Below are 13,498 nucleotides of genomic sequence, written 5' to 3' on the forward strand. Positions count from 1 at the left end.
ATGTTTTTGACACTTTTTACGATTTGTTATCCAATGGGAATTGGGAGTGAGGTATATTAGGGATCGTTTCATGCAGCCGTCTATTATCCTTGAAGCTTTTTTGCGAAACGCGTAGGATTGTTGAAAGTGTTACAGACACTCTGGAACGTAATGCAGAAGTAACGGAGAGAGCCGGTCGGTGTCAGAATGGTGTGGTAAGAACTACTGCGCTTACAAAGCCACTGCTTTAAAAAAAAAAAAAATTAATTTTTTAATTGTGAGTGTGATGGAATTAAGTTAATCACCGAATTTCCATCTTTATAAAGGCAATATTACGCTATGTCTGGTTTTTCTTCTCACTTCTCTGGTCCCACGAGAGAAGTGAAAACTCATGCAGATTGATTGCATTACAATTCCCATGAATATTATTCAAGATATTGGTTTGTGATTACTATTGCATTTTCCATCTTTTTTTCCCAACCTATTTTTCCAATACATTTGTTTTACACATTATTGCACTATTTTTATTTTCATTCCCATGTGCTAAAGGCATAACTGTTCGGATATCTGTTTTGAACTTTAACAGGACTTATGGTGATGGAAGTGATGTCCCTTACGCGGCAGGGGAAGAGAAGAGTTTGTATTTACTTTGACACGGTTGTAGCGATATAAAAGTTATATTGCATACTAGCTGCACAAATCTTGCACTTTTGTGGTATTGTCACAAGGAATTTATAAGACTGATTCACATATAAACAAATTACTGCACTGTGCATGTTTCCAGGTGCATAGAATGTCTTTGTTAGCGCTGGTCCTTTACATTCACTTTCCTGTAAACATGGTAATAAGAGACTTGGGAAGCTTTGATTTCCGTGGCTACTCCCTTTGATCAGCAACTCACTGTGTTCAGCAGACTCACCGCCAGTCCATAAAAAGGTTAAGAAATCACTTGCTTGACAAATACTTGCCCATTCATCGTCCCCTAAGAAAAGCAACATGTTCTGATTGCCAAAGTACCCCCTTCTAAAAACTCCTCTACAACTTTATCTGAATGGAAGTATCTTTCTCCTACTCTGCTTTCGGGAGTGGCGGGGTAATCTTAAAGCTGGGGAGAGCTTCATCTAACCTCACGGGTATTTAATATTTCAAACGATTATATCTCCTGAATTGAGCATTAAATTTGAAAAGGAAAAAATAAATAAATCAGTGATGGAAAGGGCCAAAGCCAAAAATAAAAAAGGGGGATACTTTTTTTTTTTAAAATAAATAAAAATCTGATGTATAGGAAAATGCTCTTTACATTAGAAAAGAGGCGTCTAAGAGAGGATATAACTATATTTAGGGTCCATACAAGGAGCTTCAAAAGAAAGATTCATCCCAAGGGCCGTACAAATGACACAGGGTCATCCCTAAGGTGGGAGGAAAGGAGATTTCACCAGCAACAAAGGCAAGAGTTCTTTATAGCAAGGGCAGTTAAAATGTGGAATTCATTACCAATGGAGACTGATGGCAGATACGATAGATATGTTCAAATAAAAAAAGGTTGGATATCTTTTTAGAAATTAAAGGTATACAGGGATATGCCAAATAAGTAAACATGGGAAGGATGTTGATCCAGGGAGTAATTTGACTGCCAAAATTTACTTTTCCCCTCATGACACATCATTAGATAATATTTCACTGGGTTTTTTGTTTTTCTTCCTCTGGATCAATAATGTAAATATAAATATGGGATAAGTATCTATCTTCTAAATTTAAGTATCTGTCTTCTAAGTTGAATGCAATCTATGTCTTTTTTCAACTTCATCTACTAACCATGTAAGCAAAGAAATAAAAATTAAAAAAAATTAAAATTGATCAGTGCTGCAAGACATTCTTTATACAAGTTTTAAATAAAAAAAAACTCTCAATCTCAATATTTCTCTATCTAGAATGGCAATAAGCCAGACATATCTCAAGTGACCATCGTTGGACAAAGGTAGTACCTCGACTGGATTCCAAGGGAAATTAAAAGACTAAGACGACAACCCAAAGTAAGATAGGAGAATGAAGTCAGAAAATTTGTTGGAGCAATGTGGAGGTAAGGCTTGCTACCCTAGTACCTGAAAGATCCTTGGGGAGGCCTTTACCAAGCAGTGGATCACAGATTAAAAGATCTACTGCTGGATGAAGGGCTGAAGCTCTCAAGAGCAGGGCCCTCATTACCTTCATTTGCATTTAACATTCAAATATCTGTACTCCACTGTAATACATTGTGGAATATGTTGGCGCTTCACAAATAAACGATAATAATAATATTGTAATGAAGAAAGTGTACCAAGGTAATTTTGTCGAGATTGCATGGGTGATATGGGTTTGAAATGTACAAGCGTAGAAAAATAACGTTCAGTCTACGTCTTCTTAAAGTGATAAAGTGTTGACTGATTATCCCAGCTGCAGACGGAAAACTTGATCATCAGTAAACGCCACCACTTTAAAAAGACCTGGGAGTGTACACACACACACACACACACACACTTTTGTACTATCTGGAGTATAACATTTGTTTGGATCAGTGCTCACATATTTATATTTATTCCTACATTTTGCATTTGGAAACCAGCTTCAAAAAATCCAGGGGGGGGGGGAAGAGGGGAGGGTACAACAGTACAGCAAAACCCCTGTGACAGGGAGGGGTTTCAAATGTGATTCTGAACATGTCTACTTTGTCAAACTTTTGCAAATAATTAATATACGTTAAGTTAATTTAAGAAAGAAACATTCAATGTTTGGAAGCACCACTAACAGTTTTGGGTAACCAAGCCAATTATTATAATGAACAATAATGATCATCAGGGATGGAAGGAAAATCACAGGTGCCTAAAAATGGAAGCCTGGCGCTATGTTGCAGTGCAGCACTGATGGTCCTGTCAGTCCCGCGACAGCACAAACTATCCTGCCTGGCTAGTGAACGCAAATCGTTATAAAGGAGCGGAGTTCCCGGTCGAGGCAGAGACTGACCGGTCGGCCAGAGCCGAGCCACAATCTGCCGTGCGGGAGAGGAATGGTGGTTCTGAGAGTGTGTAAGCAATAGTAGACGGGGAGGGAAGCAAGGCATAGCTCTCTATTCAGACATCCGACAGTGTGATGGAGGGGGAGAGGAGCATTTGTGCGCCTGTAACAGATGCAAAACTGACACAAAGTTCCTGGGGAGGAGATGGTGTGTCAAACCTCTGGCTCCTTAAAAAGGTCTGCCTGGCTTTTGTCTGTTATATTTTTGCCTACTCCCGATTCACTTGTATAGCTGACAATGTACACAGCATGGTACAGTGGCGAGAAAAAGTTTGTGAACCCCAATGCTAATTACGGAAAATCCATAATTTTCCATGATCACGTTCTTGAATCAAACCAGTCTTTTCTTAAATATTCAATAGGGTTTACATTAACCAATTCCATGTTACATAGTAGATTTTAGTTAGATAGTAGAGGAGGTTTCAAAAACACATCCATCAAGTTCAACCTATGCTAATTTAGACGCAGATACATTATCCAAAATTTGTACTTACAGTATATTGATCCAGGAGGAAGCAAACAAAACCCCCTAGTGAAATATCATCTAATGATATCTCATAAGGTGGGAAATAAATTCCTTCCTGACTCCAAATATTGGCATCGCTTACTCCCTGGATAAACATCCTTCCCTAATTGGTACATCCCCGTATACCTTTAAAAAAAAAATTTACGTCCAACTTTTTTTTTGAACATATCTAGTCTATCTGCCATCACAGTCTCCATGGGTAATGAATTCCACATTGTAACTGCCCTTACTATAAAGGACCCTTGCCTTTGTTGCTGGTGAAATCTCCTTTCCTCCAACCTTAAGGGATGAACCTGTGTCATTTGTACTGCCCTAGGGATGAATAGTTATTTTGAAAGTGCCTTGTATTGTCCCGGAATATATTTCTATATGTTATCATATCCCCCCCTTAGACACCTCTTTTCCGATGTAAAGAAATCTAATTTAGCTAGCCTCTCATAGATCAGATCATCCATACCTATTATTAATTTGGTGGCTCTTCTATGCACCCTCTCTAGTTCCATAATGTCTTTTCTATGGAGTGATGCCCAAAATTGTACTCCATATTCAAGATTTGGTCTGACAAATGCTTTATAAAGGGGCATTGTTATGTCTACTTCACTTCCATCTATTCCCGGTTTAATGCAATATAAGATCTTGTTTGCCTTTGTAGTTACTGCATGACTTTCGGCACCATTGCCAAGCCTGTCTACAAGCACTCCTAAATCCTTCTCCATCAAGGATTATCCAAACATCGTCTAGAAAGGGTTAAAAAAAAAACTTCCCAGTATTTGAGGCTCATCCAATCGACTGTCAGAAAGAGTCTACAAATAGATAAAGTTCAAGAGCAGTCAGTCATTCAATGTACCCAGGAGCAGTCGGTCGTCCTACCAAAATCTCTCCAAGAACAAACTGGTAAATCATCCAGGAAGTTACAAAGAACCCCAGATTAACATCCAAGCATCTGCAGGCCACTGTTGCCTTGGCTAATACGAGTGTGTCAGGCCTCTTATTGCCGCCGGGGCGTCTTCCCAGCTGCAGGCTTGCCTCTTTTCTGCACTGTCCCACGCCAGGCTCTGAAACATTGCGCGCTCCGGAAGTTGCGGCGCGCACCGAGTGAGAGAGAGGTCTGCAGGTGGGGAGCGGCAACCAGAGGACGGATGAGTCTCGCAAGTAGATGCGGAAAGAGCCGCATAGAGCTCAGGAGCTGCAGGTTGCCAACCCCTAGCCTAATCAAAGTCTGGACCAGGACCTGAAGCAAGCTGTCCATGCAAGGAAGCCCTCAAATGTCACGCAGTTGAAGCAGTTCTGTAAGTTACAGGAAACACTTAAAGTCATTGCTGCTCAAAGGGGGTGTCACCAGGTACTGAATCTAAAGGTTCACAATTTTTCACACATAGATATAGAATGTTGAATAATTTGTTGAAAAAGTATCATGTTTGTGTGTCATTTGTTTGATCAGGTTATCTATTAGGACTTAGATTAATAGCTAATAATATTTTAGGTTTAAAATGTATGAAAATCCTAAGGGGCTCACAAACTTTCTCGCCACTTTACATTCAATTTATGCAGGTCCAATCGTCTGACACAAAGAAAATGATGTTTCCCGAGGTCACAAGGCAATGGCACCAAGTTTCAAACCAGGTTTACACACAAAGAAGATGCTTCTCTCCTTTGTTGATTAGAACTTCAAATTACTTGCAATGCCACTTTTTTTTTTAATCAAAAGTACCCATACGGATGCCAATATTTTTCTTGGGGGATAACTGAATGAATATCCTCACCTGTTGCAAATTACACTTTTAGAGGTAGACTACATGCTTGAAACAACTTTGGCTCAGAATTTATACAAAAAAACACTTGTGTGTTTAGGAATAAGAGGCTTAATTAGGAATCCTCAGCTTGTCTGCCCATTTCCCCATTTATTGTAAAACCGCAGACCCTACTTGATTCTGGACTTTCTTCCATATTCAAGACAGATTTGTCTATCCCGAGCCTTTTTAAAATCTCACTGTACTGTGTCTCTACCACCTCCATCACAAACCATAAATGGTTGCCTACTAACAAAGTATACTATAAACATTTAACCAATTTTTTGGGAATTGCGTATGCTTAAAAAAAAAAATGGAGCAGCATGTTTTTAACATCCTTACAACAATCAGATACAACAAATAGGAATATCAAATTGTATAACGGTATAGAAATTGGAACTGAATCAATAGGCTCAAACGTATAACCAGCAAGGATCTTGTTGCACCAATTTGCTCTGGAGCCAAACAGGGCCACATCTTGTTTATTGCCCTTATGTCAGGATCGCCTAGACCTCCTGCCTAGCCATAGCTTCCTTGTCCACTGGGTGTGCTGCTGCCTTCTGTTGGCTCTGGGTTCCTCTGTCTGTCTGTCTTCTTGTTGCTCCTGTCTCTGTCCTTTATAGCTTGCTTCCTGTCTGTTGGTTTTGCCTTTGCTTGAAGTCAGATTCCTGATGCACATGCTTCTGATCCTGATCTGTTTTCTGTACCATAGAAATCTGTTCACAGTAAAAGCCCTTGCTGGTATCTGGCTTGTCCCTGTTTGTTCCTGTTCTCAGTCCCTGCCCCCAGACCTGTCCTTGCTCCCCTGTCCTGTTCCAGTCTCCTCGTTGCTGACCTCTGCTTGTTACCTGACTTCGCTACCTGCCGCCTGCCTCGGACCTCTGCTTGTTACCCGACGTTGCTACCTGCCACCTGCCTCGGACCTCTGCTTGTTTCCTGACTGCGCTGTCTGCCGCCTGCCTTGGACCCCTGCTTGTGACCCCTACTACGCTCGTGCTGTTCCGGCCACCGAGATCCTACCCGCCACAGGAGTCTCCCGTGACACCTTACAAACCTTGCTACTGTATTCCTAGTTCATCCCCTTCAACACATTCACCAATTTATAGAAGGAGATTTCCACTGGCACACCCGTACAACTGCAAGTGAAAAAACTTCTAAGGATTCAGGTGACAAAAAAAAAAAAAATTCACCAAAACAAGTGAAGACTACAAATGTACACCTCAAGAGTGATAAGTCTGTTAATTAAAAAGGGACCTTATTCACAGCTCTTGAAGTATATGCCACTCAACATACCAAGGAAAACCCTGTTGGATATGGATGTAGTATCAGATCGAGAGAAAGATGCAGGGCCAAGGAAGCATTATTATAGGGGGGACAGCCAAATAAAAATTAAATATTGAAGAACTCTACAATACAGCATGGATCACTGAAAAAGAACACTTGAAGCAAAATGTATCTAATCCAAATAATTCTAGCTTTCTGGCATAAAACCGCTCATCTCATTAGGATGCAATAAAGTTTATTTCCATACTACCATGTCCCAGTTAAAAAGCCAACAATATCTCTTTGGCACAACTAGTTATAGAGTGTAAGCCTGTCGGACAGAGTCAGAATGGCATTTAAGTCTTGGTCAAAGAGCAAATAACCTGTTATAGGCGAATAGCATATGAATGTCTGGTCTTTAGCAAAATAACTTGACTACAGGCATACCCCGGATTAATGTACACAATGGGACCGGAGCATGTATGTAAAGCGAAAATGTACATAAAGTGAAGCACTACCTTTTTCCCACTTATTGATGCATGTACTGTACTGCAATCGTCATATACGTGCATAACTGATGTAAATAACGCATGTGTAACAGGCTCTATAGTCTCCCCACTTGCGCACAGCTTCGGTACAGGTAGGGAGACGGTATTGCTGTTAAGGACGTGCTGACAGGTGCATGCGCGAGCTGCCGTTTGCCTATTGGGCGATATGTACTTACTCGCGAGTGTACTTAAAGTGAGTGTCCTTAAACCGGGGTATGCCTGTACTATGGATAACACCATGAATCTGCCTAATTTCCAGACAGTCTATAGTAGAAGTCAGTGTTCAGGTTGATTGCTGTGAATTTTGTTTAATGACTAAAGAAAAATATTACTTGGCAGGGCTAAATGCTGCTCATGCCATGATAAATCATTTTCTCAATGGCTTTGCTAAAAAGGCTAAAGCATTTTCCTCCAATATGTTATTGAGAAGTCCATCATGGCCTCATCCACCTTCAGCAGTGACTGCTAGAACTTTTTCACTGGACTGGACCATTCCACATGAACTAGTTTAAGCAAGGATACACATGAAATCCCTATTCATTGAAGGCCAATGAGCACATCCTGGCTAAACAATTCACCTTATTTAATTAACTCATTTAGCAATTCTCAACATTAAAAAGAAGGATCCTTTCTGAGCTCATCTTCCAAGTTAGAGAATAAAATCTCCCTTTAAGAACGCAAAAATAATCCAACTCTTCTTTAATGGAACTAAGCCCGTGTCTCTCATAAAAACAAAAAGGTCCTGTTTGAGTATTGCCTGCCTACAAACCTTCTAATTAGTTTTTCTTAAGGACAAAAGCCCACTTACAGCAAAACACTTTAGCTACCAAAGCCGATGACGAGAAGTTTACAGAGTTTGGTACAGTATACATGTCCCAAAATTGCATTAAGTTCAGCTGTCCAGTTGTATCTTGTATATACAGAGGAGATTTGGTTTTCATCACTTCTACATACACTGTGATGTTGTCCAGTGTAGGAGGCAACGCAAGAGTAACAAACAATAGAAAGAAAGTCCACAATACCAAAGTGTGTTGTTCATTAGTAAATTTGCACCGTTATTCTCACTGTTCCGACTCCAGTGGACATTAAGTAAAAGGTGACAGTGTGTGCTCATTTGCAGGTCATTTCCCAGAAACCCTGGCTGCAGTGGAATCATTGTATGCCAAGAGATAATGGGGAAAGGCAGAGTTGCCGACCCGTCTGAGCTGTGAATGTGCTCACACGTGACATTTTTATTTGCTGTACACTGTATGTTGGCTGATGTTGTCACTTTATCCACCATAACTTATACATTGTGTGACTTAAACCTATTTCAACTTCACATTGTAAAGCCAGTATAACCAGCCTCACATTGAAGAGACCCAAAAGGGTGAAAAGCTGTCTCCGAGTAGGTTTACTGGCTCTGCACTTCTTTAACCCATGCTGTGCTGAAAAGCCATGTAATACGGTAGGCGTTTGCTTACAGTATATGGGTCCATGTTAACATGGACATGAAGTAAAAGGCGACGCTGCATGCTCATTTACCGGTCATTTCCCAAAATCCCTGCCGGCAGTGAAAGCAGTGTGTGTTAAGAGATAAAGGGGAAGGCGGGGTCTCAGACAGGTCTGAGACATGTGAAAGTGCTCACAAGTGATATTTTTATTTTGTGAACACCAATTACAGAGCCACCAGCAAAACTTTTAGTCTCCATTTAACCGGATTAATAGAACATGTAAATAATTATAGATGCAGATTCGGCAAATCAAAATCTTAGAGGGTTAAAACAAGGCTTTTCTATACTCGGAAGTATTTTAAAGTAAGTTATTTAAAGGTGTAAGAGTTTCATAACTTTAAAAAAAAAAAAAAACACTAAATAAAACAGTTTGCTGTGTGCCCCTTACACTGGAAAATAACTTCTCAGCAAAGCTTCTTCAGACATGTTACTATACAATAATAAAAAAAAAAAATTAAGGGTGTGTGCCGAGCACGCGCGTTGTAAGTGAACCATCTTTGCGTTTTGTCACTGAAATTGTATTTTGATTTTTATTGAATTATTATTTTTTTGTTATAATCATTACAGTGACTATATTATAATAATCTATATAGAATTCATGTGTTATGTTTACATACCTTGCATCTTTTGCACTTTCAGTTTTTATTAGAAAGTGTACATTTTTTTAAAAAAATGTTGCTATTTGCACTTTTATATTTGTACACAGTGTGAATTTCTCCAATATCACTGTTCGTGTATGTGAACGCACACACACACGCGCGCGCGCACACACACACACACACACACACACACACACACACACACACACACACACACACACACACACTACAGCCGCTTGAGCAGGTGTGTGTGTGTATTTGTTCCTCCCTGCCTCTGCATATGTGCTGGCGGGGCTAGCCATCTCTGTGCATGATCGGGGGCCGTGGGCGCCTCGTTGCATGCGCCGGTGGTGTTGGGAATCTCTGCACATGCGCTGGCTGTGCCTGCCGCTTCTGCGCATGCGCTGCCCGTGGTCGCTTCTACACATGTGCTGTCGGCTGCACTGCGCATGCACGAACACTGATGAGAACTTGTACACATGCGCATGCGCAGACGTTTCAGACTATTTATGTGCATGCTCGGACACTTCTGCGGCCCAATTTTGCGCATGTGCGTTCCCTTACAATTTTCGTCCCCATGAAGGATTTTTTACCATGAGATTTTTGTAGGTGCCACTGCCAGCTAGGGCCCGTACGGCAGTTATAGTTGGCTGTGGTTAGCCAGCCATTGTATACTAGGGCCGCGCGCATGCACGGCAGTGAGCGTGGAGCCGGGCGATAGGGGAGAAGACTCAGAAAACAAGTATTTGCGCCGCTACCACAGTATGTATGTGTATATGTGTGTTTGTGTGCACAATATTAATAAATAATTTATTCTCACAGCATGTCTTTTTTTTTTAATTTTTAATACACACACACACACACACACACAACTTCCCCAGTGACACACAAACACACAGTGACACACACACAGTACCTTCCATGCCTGTCGCTCACAGCAGCACGGACCATACACACAAAACGTGTGCGTCACGAGCACGAGCGTTCGCACAGGCACGTCCGCGTCCCCACTACATTACTGGCCTAAGAAGTTTCACTTTAAAAAGTATTACTTTGTGAAATTCAGAATGCTCAGCTTTTTTACTTGCTTTGATGTAATAGCCAACAATGACCTAATTGAAAAGGATAATATAGTAGCTTAAGATTGGTATTGTGCAGTGAGATATACATATGCCAACGGTGGAGGATAGATAGAATCTTTACTTGCATTAAACGGACAATGGATGGAAGGGAAGTAAACATAATTCTGCCCCTAAATAAAGCATTAGCAAGATCCCACCTTGAATATGGAGTACGACTTTGGGCACCACTCCTTAGAAAAGACATTACAGAACTAGAGAAGTGCAGAGAAAAGCCCCCAAATTAATAAAGGGTTGAAAATCTGATTCATGTGGAGAAGCTAGCTAAATTAGATTTGTTTACATTAGAAAAGAGGCGATAGGATAACTATAAACAAATATATTCAGGGATAATACAAGAAGCTTTCAAAAGGGCAGTTAAAATCTGGAATGCCTTACCCATGGATACTGTAATGGCAGATACAATAAATTATGTTCAGAAAAAATGGTGGGACATGGTTTTAAAATTAAAGGTATACAGGCGTACCCCGTATTAACATACGCAATGGGTCCAGAGCTTGTATGTAAAGCGAAAATGTGAAGCACTACCTTTTTTCCACTTAATGATGCATGTACTGTACTGCAATCGTCATATACGTGCATAACTGATGTAAATAATGCATTTGTAACAGGCTCTATATATAGTCTCCCCGCTTGCGCACAGCTTCGGTACAGGTTGGGAGCCGGTATTGCTGTTCAGGACGTGCTGACAGGCGCATGCGCGAGCTGCGTTTGCCTATTGGGAGATATGTCCTTACTCGTGAGTGTCCTTAAACCGGAGTATGTCTGTACAGGGATATGCCAAATAAGTAAACATGGGAAGGATGCTGATCCAGGGAGTAATCTGATTACCAATATTTGGAGTCAGAAAGGAATTTATCTTCCCCTTATGACATAGTTGATATTTCACTGGGGTTTGTCGACCCCTGGATCAATATACTGTAAGTACAAATATAGTATCAAGTATCATTCGTCTAAATTGAGCATAGGTTGACCTAGAGGGACGTATATCTTTTTTCAACCTCATCTACTATACAACTATGTAATATCTACGAACACATTTCTTAATGTATCCTTAAAACAGAGCTTATTTAGTAGCACCTTTTGTTTATTTTAAAAGGCAAACACACTACTGTAAACCTCAGAAGGCACTCTGGCGGCTTTACATCATACATCCAGCACTACACAAATAGATAGGACTCAAATCTTCTCCACCGTGGGGAAGCAGTTATGCTATGCTGGGACTCACTGTTGGCAATCACATTGGCATATACAAGGTCCTTACATTAAATCCTTTAATGTACACCACTTTAGCTGTAAAATTGTGAGTACTTTGGCACCGCATTCCCTTCTCATATTGGGTGATTTTTTTGCTCATTTAAGCCTACACTGATTTTCAGCATTCATAATTCATCAAAGTAAATAACTAAAGCCCGTGTCCCACACTCAAATGTTTCAGAAAATGTTCCTTCCAATGCTTAGTCCATATTAGTCAGTGCGAAAACTTGAAACCATTTTTTCCTCTTTTTATTGCAGTATTATTTAACAGGGCACTATTTAAAAATATTGTTGTTTACTGCATAAGGCCGCGGACATGGTGCAAGGAAGAGCACTGAGCAGTGCGGACGCTGATGCTCTCCTGCTCAAGCAGGAGCTTTTTCGTGTCCCTGCATGAGTGTCAGCGAGCGCACTTGTGTGCCGAGTGGGAGGCGGGCAGGAGTCGGGCAGGAGGCAGGCCTGGAGGCGGAGCGGGAGGCGGGGCGCCCCGTCACAGCGCCGACGTCACGGACTGCCATTGGCTTCTGGCAGTCACGTGACCGGCCCTGCGCTTCCCTCAGCGGTAAAACTAAAATTGGCTTGTCGGCTGAAATTCCACACGCCTCCGCACGCCTGCGGAAGCGACATCTAAAGCCGTGCTGATAGGGATAATGTTCCCCCTCAGCACGGCTTGGCGCAGCACGTCTTTTTGACCATGTCCGAGGCCTAAGGGGCAATTCCTGTAATAAATGGGGTTAACAGTGAACATCATTTAGATTTCATATAAGCTCTTCCGGGCAGGGATTCCTTTTCCTAATGACTACTTTTATATATGAAGCACTTATTCCTATTAGGTCACAGATGTTACTGCTTTAAAGCGCTATGGATGCATGGATAGCAATACATAAAGATATACATACAAGCGGCATGCTTACCTAGTCCTGATAACTGTCGCTATGAAAAAGCAGCAGGGTACTTGTCCTGTGCCCCTGAGCCCCTACCAGTCCTCTAAAAAAAGCAATGGAGAGTTAGGCTTGTGGACTTAAATTTGCAGCGTATCTTAGAATCAAGGATTTTCTAATGGTTCTTTATCGCAGACCACACTCCACTGTTAATCATCATGTGGATGATCAAAATACTTATAGACTGTTTATCAATATATTAATAAATCTCTACATATTAAACTAATTGGGCCAAAAGCCGCATGTCACAACCCAACCCTCAGCAAAGGTCTGAGAAAATTGATAATAAGGCTGTAGGTGAACTGCCTGAAATTAATTTTAAAGGGCTCTGGAGAACACAACCCAAGTCACTGGGTACAGTGATAACCCATTTTGAATCCCTCTTACATTATTAAAATTCTTACAAATATACAAATATATATTTTTTTGTAATTATTTCTTTTTAAAGGCGTTACATGCACAAAGTACCGATGCAGGGAATTGTGCAGTCTCTACTACTCGCTGTTTTTTTCAGGGTCAGTCAAGGCTTGCATTGTCAGCCAATAATAAGTTGATCTGTAATCTCCTGGGCTCTCCCCCAAAGATCAGTTTTAAAAGACCCCCCAACTCAGGTAAAGCTTAAATATAATCTTTATATAGCAGTGAACAGCGATTTAATTCACCTCATCGGTGCTCACCGAATCTCCTCCTTCAGCTCTTTTGAAACTCCTAAATATGTAGGCATGGGCTAACCTCATTTGAAAGATTTCATCTAATATTTTGCAGTTCTGCCTACACGTGATAAATCAAAATGGTTTAAGAATTGTGCCACCCATAGGTGTCTTTTATAAATGTTATGTTAATTTACATTTTTTTCTCCCACTTCATTTTTGGACTATGAGATGTTGTATGTTTACTACTTTGAATGTGTGG

The 13,498-nt window shown here is 40.8% G+C and overlaps 1 protein-coding gene across 5 annotated transcripts in view; it reads right to left on the minus strand.

Moving 5' to 3' along the window:
* The window catches only part of DYRK1A (dual specificity tyrosine phosphorylation regulated kinase 1A), a 95,089-nt gene that overhangs the window by 75,506 nt on the left and 6,085 nt on the right, over positions 1-13,498 (minus strand). The window contains exon 1 of one of the 5 annotated variants that reach the window (XM_075593755.1): positions 12,560-12,632. The exons of the other annotated variants lie outside the window; for them this stretch is intronic. The gene's annotated coding sequence lies outside the window, so the exon portion shown is untranslated. Of the gene's footprint in view, positions 1-12,559; positions 12,633-13,498 lie in introns of those variants that run through there. 5 annotated transcript variants of the gene reach the window in all.

This window comes from Ascaphus truei, chromosome 3, assembly GCF_040206685.1.
Source record: "Ascaphus truei isolate aAscTru1 chromosome 3, aAscTru1.hap1, whole genome shotgun sequence".
In the NCBI taxonomy this organism is placed as follows: domain Eukaryota; kingdom Metazoa; phylum Chordata; class Amphibia; order Anura; family Ascaphidae; genus Ascaphus; species Ascaphus truei.